Here is a 23753-nt window from a genome sequence, read left to right as displayed (position 1 = left end):
CAGTTCATTATTTATACAACAAATATGATAATACTCATAACAATAATATTAATAATAATAATAATGAAGTGATCAACAGTTTAGCTAACTACTGTGTGTGTGTGTGTGTGTGTGTGTGTGTGTGTGTGTGTGTGTGTGTGTGTGTGTGTGTGTGTGTGTACACTTTCGCAGTTAAATTTAGATTAAAAACTCATCTCTTTAGTCAGACACAAACATAATACATCCCATAATATTGTGCTCTATTACATCTGACATCCGATTGTCTTCTGTGTCGTTAAGATTTTGGACCTCCACTGAGATGAGGCCGACTCTGTGAGGATCCTGAGACATCTACAGATCTACCAGCTCCAGTTGGACTCTGTGATACTAAAGAGATGTGAACTCCATGTGATCTTTTACATCAATACATCTGTTTGACTGTATATTTATAATCACACCCTCCAGTGTCACCCATATGAGGATGAGGTTCCCCTTTGAGTCTGGTTCCTCTCAAGATTTCTTCCTTTACCATCTAAGGGAGTTTTTTCCCCCACAGTCACCTGAGTCACCTCAGACTTGCTCATTGGGGATAAATGCATACACATTTAAATATATCTAATATTAATCTTGCATTTTGTATTAATTTAATCTTTATATTATTCTTTATAGTAACCTTTTGTTTATGTTCTGTAAAGCTGCTTTAACACACACACGCACACTCCACAGCCTATATTTCCTGTCAGATCAGTGGGAGTCAGATGCAGCTGTGATCATGCCCTCCCCCAAACCATCCCTCCTCCCTTTCCAGCAATCCATAGACGTGTCCCTGAGAACTCTCCATGAAGAACTCACAGTTTATGTTGCCAGAATAGTGTGAAGGTGTTTGGGGTTTATAAGTGAGGAGGCTTTCCGATGTCCACCACGGTTTTGGTGTACAGTTTGTTCTTCTCCCAGCTCACCACGCTGTAGCTGAGTGAGTTGATGCCATCCTTCTCCATTGTCTGGATCGTTTTGGTTATTTGCGAGAACCTGCGCATGAACAGAGGCCTAAATCCATACAAATATAACCTTGTGTGTGTGTATATGTGTGTGTTACCTGTGAGGGTTAGGTTGGTTCAGCTTGTCTCTTCCATGACGGATCATCTTACACATGCCAATCTCATGGTTCGGTCAGGAAATGTTCATTTCCTTAAATGTCAATCTACAAAAAGCAAGAAAAGCATGTTAAATAGTGACAGGTGCATATGTGTGTGTTTGTTTGTGTGTGTTTCGTAGTTTGTGCACGAGTGTGTGTGTTTGTTTGTGAGTGTTTGTGTGTGTGCTTGTTTGCGTGTGTTTGTTTGTTTGTGTGTGTGTTTGTTTGTTTGTTTAAGTGTGTCTGTGTGAGTGTGTGTCTGTGTGTCTCTGTGTGTCTCTGTGTGTTTGTGTGTCTGTGTGTGTTTGTGTGTGTGTATGTGTGTGTCTCACCAGTTGTAGATGTCGTCGTCCTCACCCCCCCAGCCCCAGTAGTTGTTTGGGAAGCCGTTTATCTTCAGGTACTGTTCTTTACTCAGTGAGGAAACACCGCCGAAATACTCATCATATGACAACCTAAACACACACACACACACACTCTTTGGGAATCTTTAAGCTTGGTAATGATCTGAACATGAGGTGATTAGTGTAGATTAGTGTAGCTGGTAGCATGACTGTTTCTACACGAGGGAATTTCGTAGCTTAATTACTGCAGTAATTACAGCAGGTGTGTTTCACAGACTACCCTGTAACCCCAACCCTGACCCAGCCCAACAATTATTTACCTGCAGGAATCTTTGGCTATCTGATCACAGGATACGCTGCTAGATAATGAGAGTTTGTAAAAACACAGCAGCAGATGCTGAACAGTGATAGGATGAGGGCATGCAAATTTTAAATTAGCATAAAAACATTTCTTTGTGTCATTTTATGACCTGAAGCCGAACTTGTCCATGGCCACAGAGAGGTGTAGCTGGTTGTAGCACTTGTAGAGGTTTCTGTCGTCCATGGGGATCAGATCGACATCACTGAAGACAAAACAGTTGTAGTTGTACTCCTTAAGAGCCTCCATGTAGCCCACATTCAGCAGCTTCGCTCGGTTAAACATTTCATCACCATGCTACACACACACACACACACACACACACTATCAGCTGGTCCTCACAGTTTGTTGCTGGCTATAAAAGTGAACCAGTCAAACTAAGTCTCCAGTTACAGATGGTGAAGAAAAACAAAGAGTTGTTAAGACAAATAAGACTGACTGTTTAATTAGGGCATAAGTAATGGCACCCTATAAAATGAGGAGTTTATCTACGATATTTGTGTGTGTGTGTGAGAGACCTGCTCGATGACGTAGATGCCGTAGTCAAGCTGCTGCCTCTGCAGGATGGGGTGCATGTAGAAGAGCCAGTAATTGAGGTGCTTTTCTCTGTCTCTGAACAGGATGATGAGAGCCACCTTCTGCTGAGACACACACTCACTCGGCCTGAAGCGACCACCCAGAGACAGATGAGTGTCCACCAGCAACTCATCCAACTTCACCGGATCAGAAAAGTCCACATAAACAGACCCACTGACAGAGAGACAGAGAGCCTAAGTGTGTGTGTGTGGGTAATTACACAAAATTACACAATACGTTCTAATTATATATAATTGTAATATTATAGTGTAATAAACTAAAACAAAAAAAGAGACAGACAGACAGACAGATAGATAGATAGACAGACAGACAGACAGACAAGCTCGTTACCTAAATGTGGAGGGGTCTCGGGACAGTACACAATACTCTCCATACCCACTTCAGGTTGTGGCCGGTACCCCGGAGCTGGTCACGTACTGCGACGCCACCGGCATATAGATGGTCCTGAAGTTCCTCAGGTAGAAGATGATGACCACGGACAGGTGGAGGATGCACATGACAAACAGGAGCATGCACGTGCGGTTTAAAATAGAGAAAGTCCCGTTAAACTCCATCAGCACAGAGTTACCGAGCAGAGCTGCGTGCAAGCTACAGCAAAAACATCTCAAACAAAAAACTTTCAATAAAAGACAAAAAATTTAAATAAACAAATGTTCTACATTAAAGTAGAGTGAGAAAGAGCGTCTGCTTTTCATTCCCCGAGCTTTAATCCGGTAATTCAACTAGTGATTAATTACTTACTTTTCACCTCGATGTGAAAGGGGAGTGCGAGAGCTCAGTACTGTGACTCCGGTCTGTCTGTCTGTCTGTCTCTCTCTCTCTCTCTCTCTCTCTGTCTCTCTCTCATTCTCTCTCCCTCTCTCTGTATCTCTCCAGGTGCTGTATGCGTCACACCACCCACACCTGATACACCACTCCAGGGCTCTCAAGTTTTGCTTGAGCAAGCATGACATCTCCACCCCAAAAATAAGTAAAACGTATTTGTTTAATTTCCATTTATTAATTTCTGTGTGAGTTAGTGAGTGAGTGAGTGAGTGAGTGTGAGAGTGAGAGTGAGAGAGGGATTATGACTGGTGGTGTTTATTGTAAGTGTTTGTTGCCTTTTTGGACCCCTTTATCATTTGTAATGTTGCTCCCATTTAAAACAGTTCGGCTCAAGCCCAGACATTTTTAGGGTCATGATTGAGGACAATGTCCCATCCAGAGATGAGCTGTTTCGTGTTGAGGTTTTGTTCAAACCGACCATCGAAAATACCCTCTCTAATGAGGCCATCCTTAAAAATATTTTGGTTTGCAGTAACAGTAAAAAAAAAAAAAAAAAAAAAAAAAAAAGGGCTCGGTAGGTCTATATTTTTTTTCCTACTTTCAATGTAAAAAAAAGTAACATTTTGGTGATGGTGATTACATAGGTATGACTTTAAACAAATAAGCATATCGTGACGTCATGGACTGGGTCTTCAACCCGTGCCTTCTGGTGCATCATTGCAAACCTTATTTTGATGCTGGGCACAGTTTTTCCAGAACTTCGTGCCAAGTTAAAATGTAATTAATTTTTTAGATGTATTATGGTGCCAGAACCCGTTAATATTATTTTATTGCTTTTGTATTAGTGGTCTGAAGAGTAAAAAAAAAAGAAGGTCAGTCTTAATGCAAATTTACAACCGGCAAGTCGGTTGGACTTAAAGCAAAAAAATAAATAATAATTGAGTCGGTCCTAAATTGACAGGGTCGGTCGGGTTACGGCAGACAAGGATATTTTTAAGGATGGCCTGAATATGTTTTTTTTTTCATTGGTTGTTGCATTAAATCTTACCCAGATACAATAGTGCTAATTTCTGAATGATTATTGTGTAGCTTCTTTTTTTGATTGGCTGAAAAGGGTCAGGCTCGACTGAGAACTGAGATGCGCTTGATTCCTGCCCGGTTCCATAGAGACAGTGGTGCGGACTGACATTTTGGGTGCTGTGGCATATTAAATATATGATAAATAGTCAAAAAGTTTTTCTGCGTGAAAAATACGATGTGTGGTGGGAGAGCGTGACAAAAGACCAAAATGCGTGACTGTCACACTCAATGCATGACACTTGACAGCCCTGCCACTCTCTCTCTCTTTTCAATAAATCGATTTTGAACTTCCCCTCCTTGAACCTCCACCTTATTGTGGTGGAGGGGATTGCATGCCTGAATGATCCTAGGAGCTATGTTGTCTGGGGCTTCCTGCCCCTGGTAGGGTCTCCCAAGGCAAACAGGTCCTGGGTGATGGGCCAGACAAAGAGCGGTTCAAATCCCCCTTATGAAGAACTCAAAATCAATGGCTGTGACATCACCCGGTATGGCACAACCGGGGCCCCACCCTGCCTTGCATGCGAGCGCCTGGTGGCCGGGTCTTACCCCACGGGGCTCGGCCGGGCTCAGCCCGAAGGGGCAACGTGGGGCCGATCCCCTGTGGGCCCACCACCTGCAGGAGGAACCGTAAGGGGCTGGTGCATTGTGGATTGTGTGGCAGTCGAAGGCGCGGGCAGGTGTGGGCTTGCTCATAGCCCCCCGGCTCAGCTGCCATGTGTTGGAGTTCACCACAGTTAATGAGAGGGTCGTTTCCCTGCGGGTCGGGGATAGGTCTCTCACTGTTATTTGCGCTTATGGGACAAATGTCAGGGTAGAGTACCCGACCTTCTTGGCGTCTCTGGGAGGGGTGCTGGAAAGTGCCCCGACCAGGGACTCCGTCATTCTACTGGGGGACTTCAATGCTCACTTCAATGCCCCCGGAACCCGAGTGGTGTTCTGTTATTGGACTTCTGTGCTAATCACAGTTTGTCCATATCGAACACCATGTTCAAGCATAAGGGTGTCCATCAGTGCACATGGCACCAGGACACCCTAGGTCAGAGGTCGATGATCGACTTTGTGGTTGTTTCATCTGACGTCCGGCCATATGTCTTGGACACTCAGGTGAAGAGAGGGGCGGAGCTGTCAACTGATCACTACGTGGTGGCGAGTTGGATCCTATGGCAGGGAAGGAAGTTAGAAAGACTTGGCAGACCGAAACATACTGTGAGGGTCTGCTGGGAATGTTTGGCAGAGCCTCCAGTCAGAGAGATCTCCGGTGCCTGTCATGGCGGCAATCCCCAAACCCTGTGGTGGACCCCGGAAGAAAGGGATGCAGTAAAGCTGAAGAAGGAGTCCCATCAAGCCTGGTTGGCTTGGGGGACTCCGGAGGCAGCTGATAGGTACCAGAGGGCCAAGCAAGCTTCAGCCAGGGTGGTTGCAGAGGCAAAAACCCGGGTCTGGGAGAAGTTCGGTAAGGCCATGGAGAAGGACTATCGGTTGACCTCGAAGAAATTCTGGCCAACTGTCCGGCACCTCAGGAGGGGGAAGCAGTGCCCTACACACTGTTTACAGTGGGAGTGGGAATCTGCTGACTTCGTCTGGGGACATCCTCGGACGGTGGAAGGAGTACTTCGAGGATCTCCTCAACCCCAACGGCGTGTCTTCCACTGAGGAAGCAGAGGCTGAGTGCTCAGTTGTGGAGCTGAGGTCACTGAGCTCCTTGATGGCAAGGGGGTGGATGAGATCCGCCCTGAGTACCTCAAGTTTCTGGATGTTGTGGGGCTGTCTAGGATGACACGCCTCTGCAACATCATCACGTGGTGCTGGGGTCAGTGCCTCTGGACTGGCAGACTGGGCTGGTGGTCCCTCTGTTTAAGAAGGGGAACCGGAGGGTGTGTTCCAACTACAGGGGGATCACATTCCTCAGCCTCCCCGGAAAAGTCTATGCCAGGGTACTGGAGAGGAGAATTCGGACGATAGTCGAACCTCGGATTCAGGAGGAACAATGGGGTTTTCGTCCCCGTCGTGGAACACTGGACCATCTCTATACCCTCGCCAGGTTCCTGGAGGGTTCATGGGAGTTTGCCCAACCAGTCCACATGTGCTTTGTGGATCTGGAGAAGGCATTCGACTTTGTCCCTGTGGGGGGTGCTCTGGGAGTATAGGGTCCGGGGCCCTCTGCTAAGGGCTGTCCGGTCCCTATATGTGCAGGAGTTTGGTTTGCTTTGCCAGCAGACTTGTCCCCGATGCATGATGGACTCCGGCAGGGCTTCCCTTTGTCACCGGTCCTGTTCATTATTTATATGGACAGGATTTCTAGGCGCAGTTGGGGGCCAGAGAGAGTCCGGTTTGGGAACCACAGGATTTCGTCTCTGCTTTTTGCAGATGATGTTGTCCTGTTGGCTTCATCAAATCAGGACCTTCAGCATGCACTGGGAAGGTTTGCCAATCTGTTGCGGTGAAGAAAGAGCTGAGCTGCAAGGCAAAGCTCTCTATTTACCAGTCGATCTATGTTCCTACCCTCACCTATGGTCATGAGCTTTGGGTCATGACTGAAAGGATAAGATCCCGGATACAGGCAGCCAAAATGAGTTTCCTCCATAGGGTGGCTGGGTGCTGCCTTAAAGATAGGGAGAGGAGCTCGGTCATTCAGGGGGAGCTCAGAGTAGAGCCTCTGCTCCTCCACATCGAGAGGAGTCAGCTGAGGTGGCTCGGGCATCTGTTCCAGATGCCTCCTGGACACCTCCCTGGGGAGGTGTTCCGGACATGTCCAAGCAGGAGGAGGCCCCGGGGAAGACCTAGGACAAGCTGGAGGGACTATTTTTCTCGGCTGGCCTGGGAACACCTTGGTACTGGAAGATCTAGAGGAAGTGAGGAGAGGGAAGTCTGGGCATCCCTGCTTAGACTGCTGCCCCCGCGACCCGGCCCAGATGGATGGATGGATGGATGGCTTTTGAACTTTTTTAAATATTCCGTCGTATTTGTGTGTGTGTGTGTTGTGTGTGTGTGTGTGTTTGTGTTTATCTATGTGTGTGCGTGTGTGTGTGTGTAAAGTTCAGAATGAATAATACAGAAGCTTAAATTCCTTCATTTATCCCCAGAGTGTTTATTTTGGTTTCCTGCACTGGGTGTGAGAAGTAAAACATGCAGAGTTGTGTGGGGAATCTGGAGAACCCTGAGGAAATCACACAGACAGGAACGTGGAGCTATGATGAGACACCACCACTCGCTGCACCACCATGACATGACATGTATACATCTACACACATCACACGTGCACCAGTCCAAATATTTCTGAATTCCAGCAGAAACACACCTCATTCAGCTTAATAAGGGAGTGATGCGGTGATGAGTTGAGAAGAAAAGTACCAAGAAAGGTTTAGTTCTGGCTTTACGGACAGAGGGATGCAGAGAGAACTTTCAAAGGTCAGTAGGATTTTCCAGCAGGATTAACCTCCATGTCCCACAGCCTGGTCAATCACAATGTGGATGGAGGTCCATCAGATCGAGACCATGTCCTAAATCTGAACCTCCCTAAAAAATGTCAGCAATGTGATCTAAAGGAAGATGAAAGTTCACAAGCCATTAATCTGCTTGAATTTTTGAGGTAGTTGTGAGCAATAAGTTACCCGGCAACTCACCAAGCTCTCATGGGGCTTCCTTTCCCCAAAACCTGAGATTCAAACACAACCTGTTGTTTTCTTTTTATCATTAGAGCAGTGATTACGCTGCATCTTTGTTAAATGTTGGCTTCTTGTCATTTTCTGCAAATACATTCTCTAAACAATGATATTTTTTATTTGGGTGGAATGTTTTTCTATACTGTGTCAGAAGTTTATCCCAACTGATGATGAAAACCTGTTCTCTCTGATTTCTAAAGAAAGCATCAGTGCAGATCTTCTGCTGTCTGTTTTCTCTTGTCTTCAGCTGAATGTGAAGAATGTGAAAGGGGTGTGGCTCTGAAGACGTCACAATACACCTTACAAAACACTTAAAGAAATTGTGAGATAATCAACTATTTTCTGACAAACCCGGAATCCTGCTGCACAGCGACAGAAGAAGCTATTACTAGTATGAGGATGGAGGAGAGTCTGGAACAGACATTCACTAAATTCCAGGGGTTTCGTTTCCAGGACGTAAAGTGGGCATGTTTCCCGGAGGTCTTGGAAAAACGCCCTCTTTCAAAAAAAAAAAAAAAACCAGCATACTATGAAGGACAAAACAATTATACAGGTAGATTTATGTTAGAAAGCAAATAAACAACCAAAAACTATGGTTAGGGTTAGATTATCAAATAGGACACGCCTACCGGACACGCAATATTTTTTACTCTGTTCTGAAATCCCTGGAAAAAAGTGCCTGCCAGTCTGAACACAGGGTTGGAATATCGCAATGATGAATTAGTGACACCGTGTGGCTGACTGATGGAACTGGTCAAGTGAAGTCAAGACGCTTTTATTGTCATTTCAACCATATATAGCTGTTGCAGTTAAAAAGACAGAGCAAAAGACTTAGTAAGTTAGTCTTAGCCACATAAAGTGTATCTGGTGTAAACAGTGCAGGACAAGAGAAACAAGACAGACAATTGTAGCATCTGGTACAGGTCATTTAGATTTCATGTCCAAGGCACCCTAAACTTCGGCATCTAATCTTCAATCAACCGATGAGCAACCCAGTTTTACACACCCACAACTGGCTCCAGAATGTCTGGAGCCTACACAAAGACCAGATAACCCCATGCAGCTTCTCTGATTGAACTCAGAGGGGCCCTCAATACAGAATGAGACATTCCTTCTACTAATAAAACCCGAAGATAAGATACTCTAAGGTTCTCATTCTTATAACCCTTTTGTAATGTGTTTCTTCTTTTAAGGCTTGCCTGACTTAAAATTATTTGCTCCTTACTTTCCTGTTAAAATATTAACAGGTTAAAATATTTAGGAGTCACTATAACACGTTATAATTACTTAGAAATATTTACCTTGCTTCGTGAGCCAAAAATCGCTACACAATACACAAAAGACAACAAACAGAAACAGCACTGTAGCGATTTTGGCTCGCGAAGCAAGGTAAACGTTTATAAGTAACTATAATGTGTTATAGTGACTTCTAAATATTTTAACCTAAGATGAAATTAACGGTACTGGAATTAACGTTACACTTATTTGATCTGTTCGTCCGGCGAACAGGCCGTGTAACCTTTATTAATTCTTTGAAGGCAGTATCTTCCCGGCCAAGAAAGATTCGCTTCCCTTTTTACTGTATACCGTAACTTAAATTGAATTAACTCAATAGAGCATGTAGTTCAGACCCGATGTTGCAGGTACCTTAATTTGTGAGCGATACTCAGAGACAAATCACCTGTGGCTTGAAATTATGACATTTAATGAATGAGACAAACATAACATAAAACTAACTACACAAACAAACAAAAGAAATAGGGAAAACAAAAATGAAAATAAAATAAAAGAAAAGAAATTAAAATTGGGGAAAGGGTGGAAGAGACTGGAAAGAAGAAACTAGAGAAAGGAAGGAAAGGAATGGCAAGCTTAGACTCAAAAATTAATCACACCCTAAATGGGAAATCGTCACAGAATCTTAAGAAAGATTCCTACTTAAAATTACGCATCTAAATTGGTTGGTAAAGGAAACGGTTAATTGCATTGGCTTACTGCACAAGAGTCCGGATGCAACAGAGAAATCTCTGAAAAGTCAGTTAGGGTGGGGTCAGACGTTCTTCCAAGTTCTCCTGAAGATCAGAGCAGTTGTCGTTCTTGGAAGTGAAGCTTGCCGGAACTTCTTTGAAGGAAGATGGAGTCGTCTTGAAGCTGTTCCGAAAGTCTGACCACGGATTAGTGGTGTTTGTGACAATTTAAAGGTTGTGAACTCCACCCATCTTTGGGGAGATGACCAATACTTCGGTCAAGCTTTTGGAGGGAAAAACTCCCTTTGTTTCAGGTGTCTGTGGGCGTCGTTTAGCTATCAAACTTTTAGATGACTTTAAAGTTTGATCCAGGGTGTATTTAGACAGTATGGCGCCTTTCGTGCTCAAATAAAACACACCAGTGTTTGAAAAATGAGTAACCGATAATATTGTGGTCATTTGGATACTAAACATGAAGGGTAATGACGGTATGAAGGCAGCAGTACATTATATACACAGATCAGTAATCGAAGGCTAACTGATGTTAATACGATAGTGTTCTTATAAAGACAAAGAAACAAAAAATTAAACAAAAACAAGATGCACTTTCATTAGGGAAGTAAAAAGAAAACGATAGCTTCGTATACATTCTGACATCAGACCTTAAAGGGGCATACAGCATTAGAACAGGTATACATTAACATGCGATGATCAGTAATTAGAGTGTAATGGATGTTAAATAAAATGTTGATTTCTGACGCATGAATAAAATACACCCCTGTCAAGAAATTAAGGAGCAAATAATTTTAAGTCAGGCAAGCCTTAAAAGAAGAACACATTACAAAAAAAAGGGTTATAAGAATGAGAACCTTAGAGTACCTTATCTTCAGGTTTTATTAGTAAAAGGAATGTCTCATTGTGCCACATGGGGTTATCTGGTCTTTGTGTAGGCTCCAGTCATTCTGGAGCCAGGTATGTGTGTAAAACTGGGTTGCTCATCGGTTAATTGAGGAGTAGATGTTGAAATTTAGGGTGCCTGGGACATGAAATCTAAAATGACCTGTTCCGGACGCTACAGCACATACCAATGTAAATACTGTATGTTCAACAATATTGTGTGTGCAGAAATACTGGAATGAACACATAGCAGCAGGTCCCTGAGATATTGTAAATGTCAGACAGTAAATTGAAATCTCAGACAGTATGTGCAAATAGCAAAAAGTGTGCAAAAACAGCATGTAAACAGGTTGATGGATGTATATTGTAAGTGTGTGTATTTGGTGTAGGTCTGTGCAGTCCATACAGTTGATGTTTGTGTTGTGATCAGTACAGTTCAGTTATTAAGGAGTCTGATGGCTTGTGGAAAGAAATTGGTGACACAGTCTGTTCGTGTATCAGCAAACAGTGGGAGGTGATAGGGAGAAGAACCCAAACGCAGGCCACTGTCCAAAAGAGATCTTTAATGAAATATATATATATATATGCAGAAGACATAACAGGGAAAAGTCTTGACTTAAACCTCGGAAAACTGTAGCAGAGAAGACAACCAATACACAGGTGATGGTCTTAAACCGCGGGCGTTACAGTTTCTATACTGGAAGTCCAATTTATGGGGAAAAATAGTAATCCACACATGGAAAATAGTAATCCAAACACGGGCAAAATAATAATACACAGAGAAAAAGGAAAGAGAATAGTCAATGGCTCGAAGCCTCAGAATAATAATCCAAACAGCAAGAAAAAGCCGGAGGGCAAAAAAACAAGTAATAACTCACGTTAGTAATCCAAGGGAGAAAAGAAATCCAAGCCGGCAAAATCCACTATGACACAAGCAGCAGCAAGGCAACAGACAATACTCAGACCGGAAGATGGCAGGAATGACTCACAGATCGCGACGTAGTGACGAGTGAAAATCTGGCAACAATCCAGCATGAACGGCATGCTTAAATAGCGCTGCCGAGTATAAAAGTCTGGCGACTCGGGAATGACGTCACAAGCGCGCCCCGCGAAAGTGAGCCCCCCCCCCCCCCAGACACACACACACCCACACACAGGCTCATAGGACTTTGAAATAAACTATAACATGTAACATATGTCGACATCACATACCTCGCTCCGCTTTACCAAAGGGAACTAAGATGAAATTAAGCAGAATTTTGTCTCTGCTCACTGGAAAACACATATATTCACATGGACTGTACAGGAACATGAATCTTCGCTCTTTTCTCTCTGCTGATCTAATTACCTTTGCGTTACTCCCCCTACAGCATAACCTAACATGCTCAAGAAACATGCTGAAACATGTAACATCTTCAAGAAAAAGTGACACAACCATATACGGTCATTTACACGCACCCTCCAACCAGTGACACAATTCCTCCAGGGCGAGGAAGTTTATTGTCCTTTGAGACAAAACGGCCCCAACACCGGTATCAGATGCATCAACTTCTACGACAAATTGTCGTGTGGAATCCGGCAAGGTGAGACTGGGGGTAGAGGTGAAAAGCTGCTTCAGCTTCTTGAAGGCTTGCTTGGCTTGAGGTCGAAAAAAAAAGTATGGTCGAAGGGGTGGGGGGGCAGTGCCCAGCAGGAGGTCGATAGCACAGTCGTAAGGTCTATGAGGTGGCAGGGAAGTGGCACAAGAATGATGTCACAAGTGCGCGCCGCGAAAGTGAGCTTCAGAACAGTACGCTGACATCGTGAGGCCCAAATGCTTCAGTAACTTTTTCCAGATGGCAGGAGGGTGAAGAGTGTGTGTGAGGGCTGTGTGGTGTAAGTGTCCATGATGGAGGGAAGAGAAACTCCAATGATCTTCTCAGCTGTCCTCACTATCCACTGCAGGGACTTGTGATCAGAGATGGTGCAGTTCCCAAACCAGACAGTGATGCAGCTGCTCAGGATTCTCTCAATGGTCCCTCTGTAAAAAGTATTTAGGATGGGGGGAGGGAGATGTGCCTCTCTCAGCATTCGTAAGAAGTAGAGATGCTGTTGGGCTTTCTTGTTGGTGGAGCTAGTGTTGAGTGACCAGGTGAAGTTCTCCGCTAGATGAACACCAAGAAATTTGGTGCTCCTGGCGATCTCTACAGATGGTCCGTCGATGTTCAGTGGAGAGTGGTCGCTCTGTGCTCTCTGGAAGTCAACAACCATTTCTTTAGTTTTATCAACATACAGAGACAGGTTGTTGGCTCTACAACAGGCAGTTAGCTGTTGCACCTCCTCTCTGCATGCTGACTCATCGTTCTTGATGATGAGACCCACCACAGTCGTGTCATCAGCGAACTTGATGAAATGGTTCGATCTGTGCACTGCTGCACAGTCGTGAGTCAGCAAGATGAAAAGCAGTGGACTGAGCACGCAGCCCTGAGGAGCTCCAGTGTTCAGTGTGGTGGTGCTGGAGAGGCTGTTCCCGATCCGGACTGACTGAGGTCTCCCAGTCAGAAAGTACAGGATCCAGTTGCAGAGGGAGGTGTTCAGTCCCAGCAGGCTCAGCTTTCCAATAAGGTGCTGAGGGATGATTGTGTTGAATACTGAACTAAAGTCTATAAACAGCATTCGTACATAAGTGTCTTTATTGTCCAGGTGTGTGAGGGTTAAATGAAGGGCCGTGGCAATGGCATCGTCTGTGGAACGGTTTAAATGATACGCAAACTGTAGAGGGTCCAGTGAGGGTGGTAACTTGATGTGCCTCATGACGAGCTTCTCAAAGCACTTGGGTGTGGGTGCGACAGGACGATAATCATTTAGGCAGTAGATCACTGCTGTCTCTGCTTATTATTTCATGCAATACTGTAATTTTCTCCATTATTTAATTTTCCAACTAACAGGGATTTATACTGTTATTCTTAATATCCTCTTGTATTTTCTCCAGACTGATCAGTTCAGATAAGCACTGGTGCTTAATGATGTTTTGGGGCATTATTATTTTAATAGCTGTGTTTTATAACTGATATATTTGAGTAGGTGTGGTTTAACTCGGTCTTCTGCATGAACACTATAAAGAGGTGAGAAGTAGAATCGAGGCTGCAGTCGGGGGAGCTGGGGAGAGTGTTCAGGCTGTTAGGTTTAATGCTGCACAATCAGGACTTTTCATCTTCAGACAAATGGATCCTCTGTTCATCAACGTCACCGAGCAAGAAAAAGAGGATGAGCTTGAGACTGTATGTCTATAAACTCTCACTTATATTTTTATATCTATACACTGAAAGATGGCATTGTTATGACAGGATAAGGGGACACACACACACACACACACACACACTGAAGTAATTATACTGATATACTTGCCCCTTAGCGACACATGTTTTCGGATTGCGTAGGAAACCTTACGCGCCCCCACTAAGGAGTGTATCTTAATTTGCACGAGGTCGTGTTGGAAAAACAAGATCAACTATTAAAAGTTGGTCTTATCTTGAACGCAGGTGTCCTTCGAAGTCCCCTCGGTATTCTAACAAAGGATCCTCTCCAAGGTCTTCTACTTAAACTATTGCTTGAATCTTTAAATGAAGGAGGCAGACTTATACCTTTTTGTCTTTTCAGGATCCTCACAATGGGAGGCCTTGTTTTTATTAAAAGTAGTGTAATACAAATAAGTGTGTGTAATATATGTAAAATAAAAAGAAAAAGATTACAAATAAAAACTTCCTGGGGGGCACGGTGGCTTAGTGGGTAGCACGTTCGCCTCACACCTCCAGGGTCGGGGTTCGATTCCCGCCTCCGCCTTGTGTGTGCGGAGTTTGCATGTTTTCCCCGTGCCTCAGGGGTTTCCTCCGGGTACTCCGGTTTCCTCCCCCGGTCCAAAGACATGCATGGTAGGTTGATTGGCATCTCTGGAAAAATTGTCCGTAGTGTGTGATTGCGTGAGTGAATGAGAGTGTGTGTGTGCCCTGCGATGGGTTGGCACTCCGTCCAGGGTGTATCCTGCCTTGATGCCCGATGACGCCTGAGATAGGCACAGGCGCCCCGTGACCCGAGGTAGTTCGGATAAAATGGTAGAAAATGAATGAATGAATGAATAAAAACTTCCTTCAAATAATCAAACAGTACTAGAATAAGTAAAAGGTATTAAGATGCAAAGATTATAACAAACCAAGAAACACTCTCCAAGTGTAAACTTGCATTTGTTCTATGATGCACCTAAAGTATAACATGCACTAGGCTGATTACAATAGAATGCACACTCAATCTGATTTCGGTTTGGTTGACTTTGTGCTTTTTAGATGGCTACTTATTTCATAAATACTTCTCGGTTTCTCAAACATATCTCACCAGCCGACTCTGTGTGCGCTGCTTATTTCTTTTCTTTTCTAACCTCACGGTTAACACTTCTATATATGGTCATACTTCCTGCAACTTCTCAGGCTGTGATTATATAGAACTGAAGCTTTCTTTTGCCATGGAATTTGACAGCAAGCTATAAAACACTGCGCATGCAGGTTACTCCCCACGAATACACAGAAGGCTTTACTTTTAACAGCAGGCCTTGAAACACGTGTGCGCAGATACTCTCAGTAATACACAGTAGGCTTTATGAGTGTTTACTTCTAGAAAGTTTACAGTAAAATACACAAGATTAATCTAATCAACTCTATTACATGAGGATACATGATTATAAGTAAAAGAAAAGCATTTCAGAATTTTTCTTGAACATTCTGAAAATAAAACATAATAACACATAATGCATTATAGTCTTCTTTTTTCTTTTGGAATCTTCTCCAGCTGTCTAGGTACAGCGTCTGATCCCTCGATGTCTTCTTTTAAACACTCATATTCAGATCTTTTAACTCTTCAACCAATTCTTCAACCTTTTGGATTTTTACATAAATCTTTCTTTGTTTCTTCCCCTTATGTTTAGCTTTTCTTTCCCTATTTCTCCTTCTCTTTGTATTATCTATGTCTGTCTGTCTATTGACGGATAAGTTAATAATTGGTCGTGGTGTACCTTGATATTTATTATTATTTATTTGCTGAGGACCAGTATTAAGAAAAACAGTATCAGGTATGTAGAGTCCTGTAACTCCATCCAGTACCATGATACCATGAGTTTAAAACATCTGTTCAAAGTTACAATGAAAAAGTGTCAAAGGTTTTTTTTTTAATGCAAAAGATAAGGAAAGAAGTGCTAGTTGCTAGTTGAAATGTTTCCTGAATAAGTAGGTCTTCAACCGCCGCTTGAAAATAGCCAGTGACTCAGCTGTCCGGACCTCTAGGGGAAGTTCATTCCACCACCTTGGTGCCAGAACAGAGAAGAGTCTTGTAGTATACTTACCCTGAGAGATGGTGGAACCAGTCGAGCAGTGCTGGTAGATCGGAGGTTGCGGGGTGCAGTGCGAGGAATGATGAGGGCTTTGAGGTAAGAGGGAGCTGGTCCATTTTTGGCTTTGTAGGCCAGCATCAGTGTTTTGAATCGAATGTGTGCAGCTACCGGAAGCCAGTGGAGGGATCGCAGCAGTGGGGTGGTATGCGAGAACTTTGGCAGGTTGAAAACAATCCAGGCAGCTGCATTTTGGATCATTTGCAGAGGACGGATTGCGTTCATAGGTAGACCTGCCAGCAGTGCATTGCAGTAATCCAGTCTAGAAATGACAAGAGACTGAACAAGTACCTGAGCAGTCTGTGTGGACAAAAATGGCCGAATCCTTCTAATGTTGTAGAGAAGAAACCGACATGAGCGAGTCACATTAGCAACATGAGAGGAAAAGGACAGTTGATTGTCCATGGTTACCCCAAGGTTGCGAGCTGTGGCTGAAGGGGAGATCAGATCGTTGTGCAAGGATATAGCAAGATCATGACCTGGGGATGAATCACCTGGGATGAACAGCAGTTCAGTTTTGCTAGGATTGAGCTTTAACTGATGAGCAGTCATCCATGATGAAATTTCTGCCAGACATGCTGAGATCCGGTCAGAAGCTGTGGCATCTGAGGGTGGGAAAGAGAAGATAAGTGTATCATCAGCATAGCAGTGGTAAGAAAACCCATGTGATGAAATAACTTCCCCAAGAGAGTGAGTATACAGGGAGAAAAGAAGAGGACCAAGTACTGAGCCCTGTGGGACACCAGTGGAGAGTCTGCGTGGAGCAGATGTCACTCCCCTCCATGTTACCTGATATAAGCGTCCTTCCAGGTGGGAGGCAAACCATTCCCAAGCTGATCCGCAAATCCCAAGACTCTTGAGCGTGGATAAGAGAGTCTTGTGGGTGACCGTATCAAACGCTGCAGAAAGGTCAAGGAGGATAAGGACGGATGACAGTTTGGCTGATCTAGCAGTATGTAGCTTCTCAGAGACATCCAAAAGGGCTGTCTCTGTAGAGTGAGCTGCTTTAAAGCCAGACTGGTAAGGATCTTGGAGGTTGTTCTGTGAGAGATAGACAGACAGTTGATTATAGACAATGCGTTCAAGAATTTTTGAAAGAAATGAGAGAAGTGATACCGGTCTGTAGTTACTGATGTCTGATGGAACCAGAGCAGGTTTCTTTAGGATGGGAATAACCCTTGCTCTCTTGAAAGTAGTTGGTACCTGACCAGATGCTATTGATCTATTGACGATAGTGGAAATGAAGGGCAAGAGGTCTTGTGAGATGGTCTGGAGCATAGTGGTAGGGAGTGGATCCAATGGGCAGGTGGTAGGATTGCAGGACTGGATGAGTTGTAAAATCTTGAGAAATGTGACAATGAAGGTGTAGGGGAATGCATACTCTGAGATGTAAGTGCAGTCGGGGCTGAAGTGAAGGTCCGGCAGATTTCCTCAATCTTCTCCTGGTAGAAAGAAGCAAAGTCTTCTGCAGTCAGGGAGGATGAAGAAGGTGGAGCCGGGGGGTTGAGCAGAGAAGAGATGATGTTGTGGAATTTCCGAGGGTCATGTGAGGAAGCTTCAAGCTTTTCCTTGTAGAAGGAAGTCTTGGCAGAAGTCACATCTGAGGACAACTTGGCAAGGAGTGTTCGGTAAGAATCAAGATCTGCATCAAGTTGTGATTTCTTCCACTTTCTCTCGGATGATCTTAGCTCTCTTCGATTGTTGCGCAGCACATCTGAAAGCCAAGGAGCAGAACAAGAAGTTTTCTTGGGTTTAGTGAACATAGGGCAGAGGAAGTCCATAGTTGAGGAAAGAGATGAGAGGAAAGTATCTGTGGCTGAGTCCAAGGGTAGTGAGGAAAAAGACTCAGTATCAGGAAGGGAATTGCCAGAAGCTACAGATGAAGGGGAGACAGAGTGAAGGTTGCGGCGAGTAAGAGCGAGGGGGTGAGAGGTACTTTTAGGTAGGATAGGTAGAGTGATGGTGAAGGATACCAGGTGATGATCAGAGATGTGTAGTGGGGTAGCAGTCACGTCTGTAGCTGGAGAAGGACGGGTGAAAACCAAGTCCAGGACATTGCCTCCTTTGTGTGTGGGGATGTAGCTGTTGAGTGTGAGGGAGAAAGAGTCGAGAAGAGACAGGAGGGAAGAAGAATGTAGCTTGTCAGAGGGGAGGTTGAAGTCACCAAGCACTGTCAGGGGAAGCTATCGGAAGGGAAAGCACTAAGTCGTGAGTCCATTTCTTCCAGGAAGTTTCCTAGGGGACCAGGAGGGCGGTAGACAACAATGATAACAAGGTTGATAGGAGAGGTAACTGAAATGGCATGGAATTCAAAAGAAGAGATGGTTAAATGAGAGAAGAGTAGAGGTGTAAAGCACCATTTCTTTGACAACAATAAACCTGTACCACCACCCCTGCCTGTTTCTCGTGAAAAAGCATAGGCAGAGGATAAAGCAGCTGGTGTAGCAGTGTTCTGTGGGGATGTCCAGGTCTCTGTTAGAGCAAGAAAATCAAAGGAGTAATGGGAAATTAAAGCAGAGATAAAATCAGCTTTCTTTACAGCAGACTGACAATTCCAGAGCCCACCTACCACCACTGTTTGAGACTTACACAACAGAGGAGGGTAGATGAGATTACTGGGATTGTGACCTCTGCTCTGTGGATGAGAGCATCTGCGAGAGTAGGCCTTGAGTACAGAGATGGGATTAATGCACATATTTCTAGTCAAACAAGAGTGAAAATTAAGGTATGGTAGAATATATCAAGCAGTACTAGACACTAATGTTAGAGAGAGATTCTGACAAACTGCTATAGACGCTAGCGTCTGTAGCAGAGAACCTTCAATTTAAATAGGTAAGCCCCAATTCACACCTTAAGGGAGACTGAAACTACTCCTGATTAATCAGCTGAGAGAACAACAAAGACCAACACTATAAAAATCAACAATGGTATAGAATATAACACAATTCAAATCACACTACTCCAGAACAAAGTGAGTTAAGCAGATAGTATACAAAAGACAGGAACCTACTTTACCAGAAGACAATATAATCAAATGTAGAGAGTTAAAGCACACTGAAGAGTAGGCTGGTTCACCTTCAATTTAAATAGGTAAGCCCTGCCCCCAATTCACACCTTAAGGGAGACTTAGAGAGTCTTACTTAGAGAGTCTTACACACACACACACACACACACACACACACACACACACACACACACACACACACACACACACACACACACACACACACACACACACACATACACACCTGCTGTAAGTGTAGAGGTGTTGTAAACTGATGTACCTCCTCATTGTTAATCACTACACTTCATCATCATGTTGAATTCTGCAGTGTTTTTTACTTCCTGTAGAATTCCTTCCTAATCAGTGTGATGATGTCACTTTAGCACTTAGCAGCTAAATGGGTCTGATGTAACGTAAAGTGGCTGAATGTGAAGAGCTTTTTAACTTACAGAAGACATTAGAGACCCTGAGAGATGTCCGTCACACAGATGGAATAAAACACTGACTGGAGCTGTGACCGGAAAAAAGTGCTTTATTTTTCAGAAAGTCTCGCTGGAGCAAAAGAACAGAAAAATGTTGGAGGACAAAAAACAACAAAAACAACACAACAGTTAAAGTACACATCACATTTATGTTACTACTGCTGAGTGAATGAGGTGAAGCTCACACACACACACACACACACACACAAATGTGAGTGTGTATATGTGTGTGTATGCGTGTGTATGTGTGTATGTGTGTGTGTGTGTATGCATGCATATGAGTGTGTATATGTAGATGCCTGATGGTTTCCATGGTAACAACTCATTCTCAGGGACATAGCTCAGAGTAGAACTGTAAGTTCTCCCACATCTTCAGTAGGACAGAGGAGGTCTTTGTGTTACTTAGTAACACCATGTAGGTCATAGTTCCCAGTATGACACTCATGTTTCTGTGTCTCAGACTGAGGTGTGTGTGTTGCGTCACACCTGGATGTGGATAAAGTTAATGTACTTGATGTAATTCACTTCTGATTTGTGTTGTTGTTGTTGTTGTGTATGTGTGTATGTGTATTTGTGTATATGTGTATCTGTGTGTATATGTGTGTTTATGTGTATGTGTATTTGTGGCAAGTTCCCCTCATCGTGCTGAGTGTTTTGATATATGACATGTCGATGTTGGTCTAACTTTTTGATTTCGCTTATTTTGGGGGCGGGGCTACACTTGACGTCAGTTCCCCTCATCTTGCTGAGTGTTTTGATATATGACATGTCCATGTTGTGCTAAATTTTTTTGATTTCGCTTGAATTTTAGGAATTTCCCATTCATTTCTAAGGGACTTTTTTGGCCGCTTTTTCGTCCGCTGTGCGAACATCGTTGGTCAGATCGCTTATAAAAATCACAGCACACCTCTCCTCAATGACCCGGTCGATTTGACACCTCATCCATGGGTCTAGGACAAAAGCTGCGGGAGAAGTTATGTGCCGAAAAAGTGTCCGGAAGAATAATAATAACTAACTAGAACGGTACATTTCCTAAAGAAAATGTGAATGTGCTTGCACGTGACGTCAGTTCCCTTCATTGTGCTGAGTGTTTTGATATATGACATGTCCATGTTGTGCTAAATTTTTGATTTCGCTTATTTTGGGGGCGGGGCTACACGTGACGTCAGTTCCCCTCATCGTGCTGAGTGTTTTATGTTGTGTAACTGAGATATGGCTTCTTTATATTGCAATATGGTTCGTAAGGTGCATTACATGGTTGCTAGGGTATGGCTGCACAGTTACTATGGTTATATTTGCAGACTAGTTTCTCACCTGCAACAAAAGAGCACACCTGAAAATCCATTTATCTTTTCCTGAAACAAGCGCCATGAAGATCTTGAACTAAAGCATCAATCAGTGATTTTACTGGGAAAAATATAATCATGTTACAATAAGGATCATTAGTTCAAATGTAATGTATTAACTAACATTTACTAACCATGAGCAATAAATTATTGTATTTAGTAATCTTTGTTAAAATAAAGTTTATTCTTTGTTCATGTTAGTTCACAGTATATTAACTACTGGGAAAAAATATAATCACATTACAATAAGGATCATTAGTTCAAATGTAATGTATTAACTAACATTTACTAACCATGAGTAATAAATTATTGTATTTAGTAATCTTTGTTAAAATAAAGTTTATTCTTTGTTCATGTTAGTTCACAGTATATTAAGTAATGTTAACACGGTGTTAATAATGTATTAGTAAATGTTGAAATTAACATGAACAAAATGAATAAATGCTGTAGAAGTGCAGTTCATTATTAGTTCATGTTAATTTATGTGGTAACTAATGTCAACTAATGAACCTTTATTATAAAGTTTTAGAAAAAAAAACTGTCCAATGGTGGATTCGAACCCCGAACACAGACACACACACAAACACACACACATCTATACACACACATGCATACACACACACACACACACACACACACACACACACACACACACACACATGCATATACACACACGTACACACAAACACATGCATACACACACACGCAAACACACACACATACATACACACAAACACACACACACAAAAACACACACACACACACACACACACACACGCACACACACACACACACATACACAGACACTTTAGGAAGCACATAATAATAATAATAATAATAATAATAATAATAATAATAATAATAATAATAATAATAATAATAATAATAATAAGTATGCAAGAGAATAAAAATGTGCTTTGCAAGCACATTAATAATAATAAGTATGCAAGAGAATAAGAATGTGCTTTAGCGAGCACATTAATAATAATAATAATAATAATAATAATAATAATAATAAGAAGAAGAAGAAGAAGAAGAAGAAGAAGAAGAAGAAGAAGAAGAAGAATAAAATAAGTATGCAAGATAATAAGAATGTGCTTTGCAAGCACATTAATGATAATAAGTATGCAAGAGAATAAGAATGTGCTTTAGCAAGCACATTAATAATAATAAGTATGCAAGATAATAAGAATGTGCTTTGCAAGCACATTAATAATAATAATAATAATAATAATAATAATAATAATAAGTATGCAAGAGAATAAGAATGTGCTTTAGCAATCACATTAATAATAATAATAATAATAATAATAATAATAATAATAATAATAATAATAATAATAATAATAAGTATGCAAGAGAATAAGAATGTGCTTTGCAAGCACATTAATAATAATAATAATAATAATAATAATAATAATAATAAGTATGCCACAGAATAAGAATGTGCTTTGCAAGCACAATAATAATAATAATAATAATAATAATAATAATAATAATAATAATAATAATAATAATAATAATAATAATAATAATAAGTATGCAAGAGAATAAGAATGTGCTTTGCAAGCACATCAATGATAATAATAATAATAATAATAATAAGTATGCAAGAGAATAAGAATGTGCTTAGCAAGCACATTAATAATAATAATAATAAGTATGCAAGAGAATAAGAATGTGCTTTGCAAGCACATTAATAATAATAAGTATGCAAGAGAATAAGAATATTCTTTAGCAAGCACATTAATAATAATAATAATAATAATAATAATAATAATAATAATAATAATAATAATAATAATAATAATAATAATAATAATAATAATAATAAGTATGCAAGAGAATAAGAATGTGCTTTAGCAAGCACATTAATAATATAAAGATTAATAGGGTACAAAATCAGGTCAGTTTAAAATAAAGATCTTTTAAAGAAAATTTGAAAAAAGTTTGCTCCAATGTGGCAACCCTTATAGCATGTGTAATGCTATGTTGGCATCTGAGGCCTTTTACAGCAGGATCAGTTCATCAGGTCAAAAAAGGCATCAGGGTAATCATCTCAGCAGTAATAACACAGACACACTCACAAACACACACACATCTATACACACATGCATATACACACACACACACACACACACACACACACACACACAGACACATGCATATACACACACGTACACACAAACACATGCATATACACACACGCAAACACACACACATACATACACACAAACACACACACACATACATACATACATACATACATACACACACATACATACACAGACACACACATACACATATACATACACACACACATACATAGACAGATACACACATATACATACACATATACACACACACACTCACACACACACGCTGGATTCCAATCAACCTACCATGCATGTCTTTGGACCGGGGGAGGAAACCAGAGTACCCGGAGGAAACCCCCAGGCCCACGGGGAGAACATGCAAACTCCGCACATACACAAGGCGGAGGCAGGAATTCAACCCCGACCCTGGAGATGTGAGGTGAACGTGCTAACCATTAAGCCACTAAGCCACCGTTCCCCTTCATAACTCAAAATAATAATATTAATAATAATAATGTGATCAACAGTTTAGCTAACTATTGTATGTGTGTATGTATGTGTGTGTGTGTGTGTGTGTGTGTGTGTGTGTGTGTGTGTGTGTGTGTGTGTGTGTGTGTGTGTGTGTGTGTGT

At 42.2% G+C, this 23753-nt stretch overlaps 1 long non-coding RNA gene across 2 annotated transcripts; it reads right to left on the bottom strand.

The window, feature by feature from the left end:
- Positions 1-720: 720 nt before the first annotated feature.
- LOC113635346 lies at positions 721-11873 on the bottom strand. Of its 2 annotated transcripts, XR_007143411.1 has the most exons (7): positions 11660-11873; positions 2744-2857; positions 2335-2566; positions 1779-2113; positions 1447-1569; positions 1076-1180; positions 721-1026 (listed from the first exon to the last, which is right to left on the bottom strand). It is a non-coding gene; the product is annotated as an uncharacterized LOC113635346 (long non-coding RNA). The 2 variants fall into 2 exon arrangements; XR_003438807.2 differs by having other exon boundaries at positions 721-1180.
- Positions 11874-23753: the final 11880 nt, after the last annotated feature.

This window comes from Tachysurus fulvidraco, chromosome 7 (assembly GCF_022655615.1).
Source record: "Tachysurus fulvidraco isolate hzauxx_2018 chromosome 7, HZAU_PFXX_2.0, whole genome shotgun sequence".
In the NCBI taxonomy this organism is placed as follows: Eukaryota; Metazoa; Chordata; class Actinopteri; order Siluriformes; family Bagridae; genus Tachysurus; species Tachysurus fulvidraco.
The sequence above is the reverse complement of the archived record's forward strand: the minus strand, read 5'-3'. Positions and strand labels throughout refer to the sequence as shown.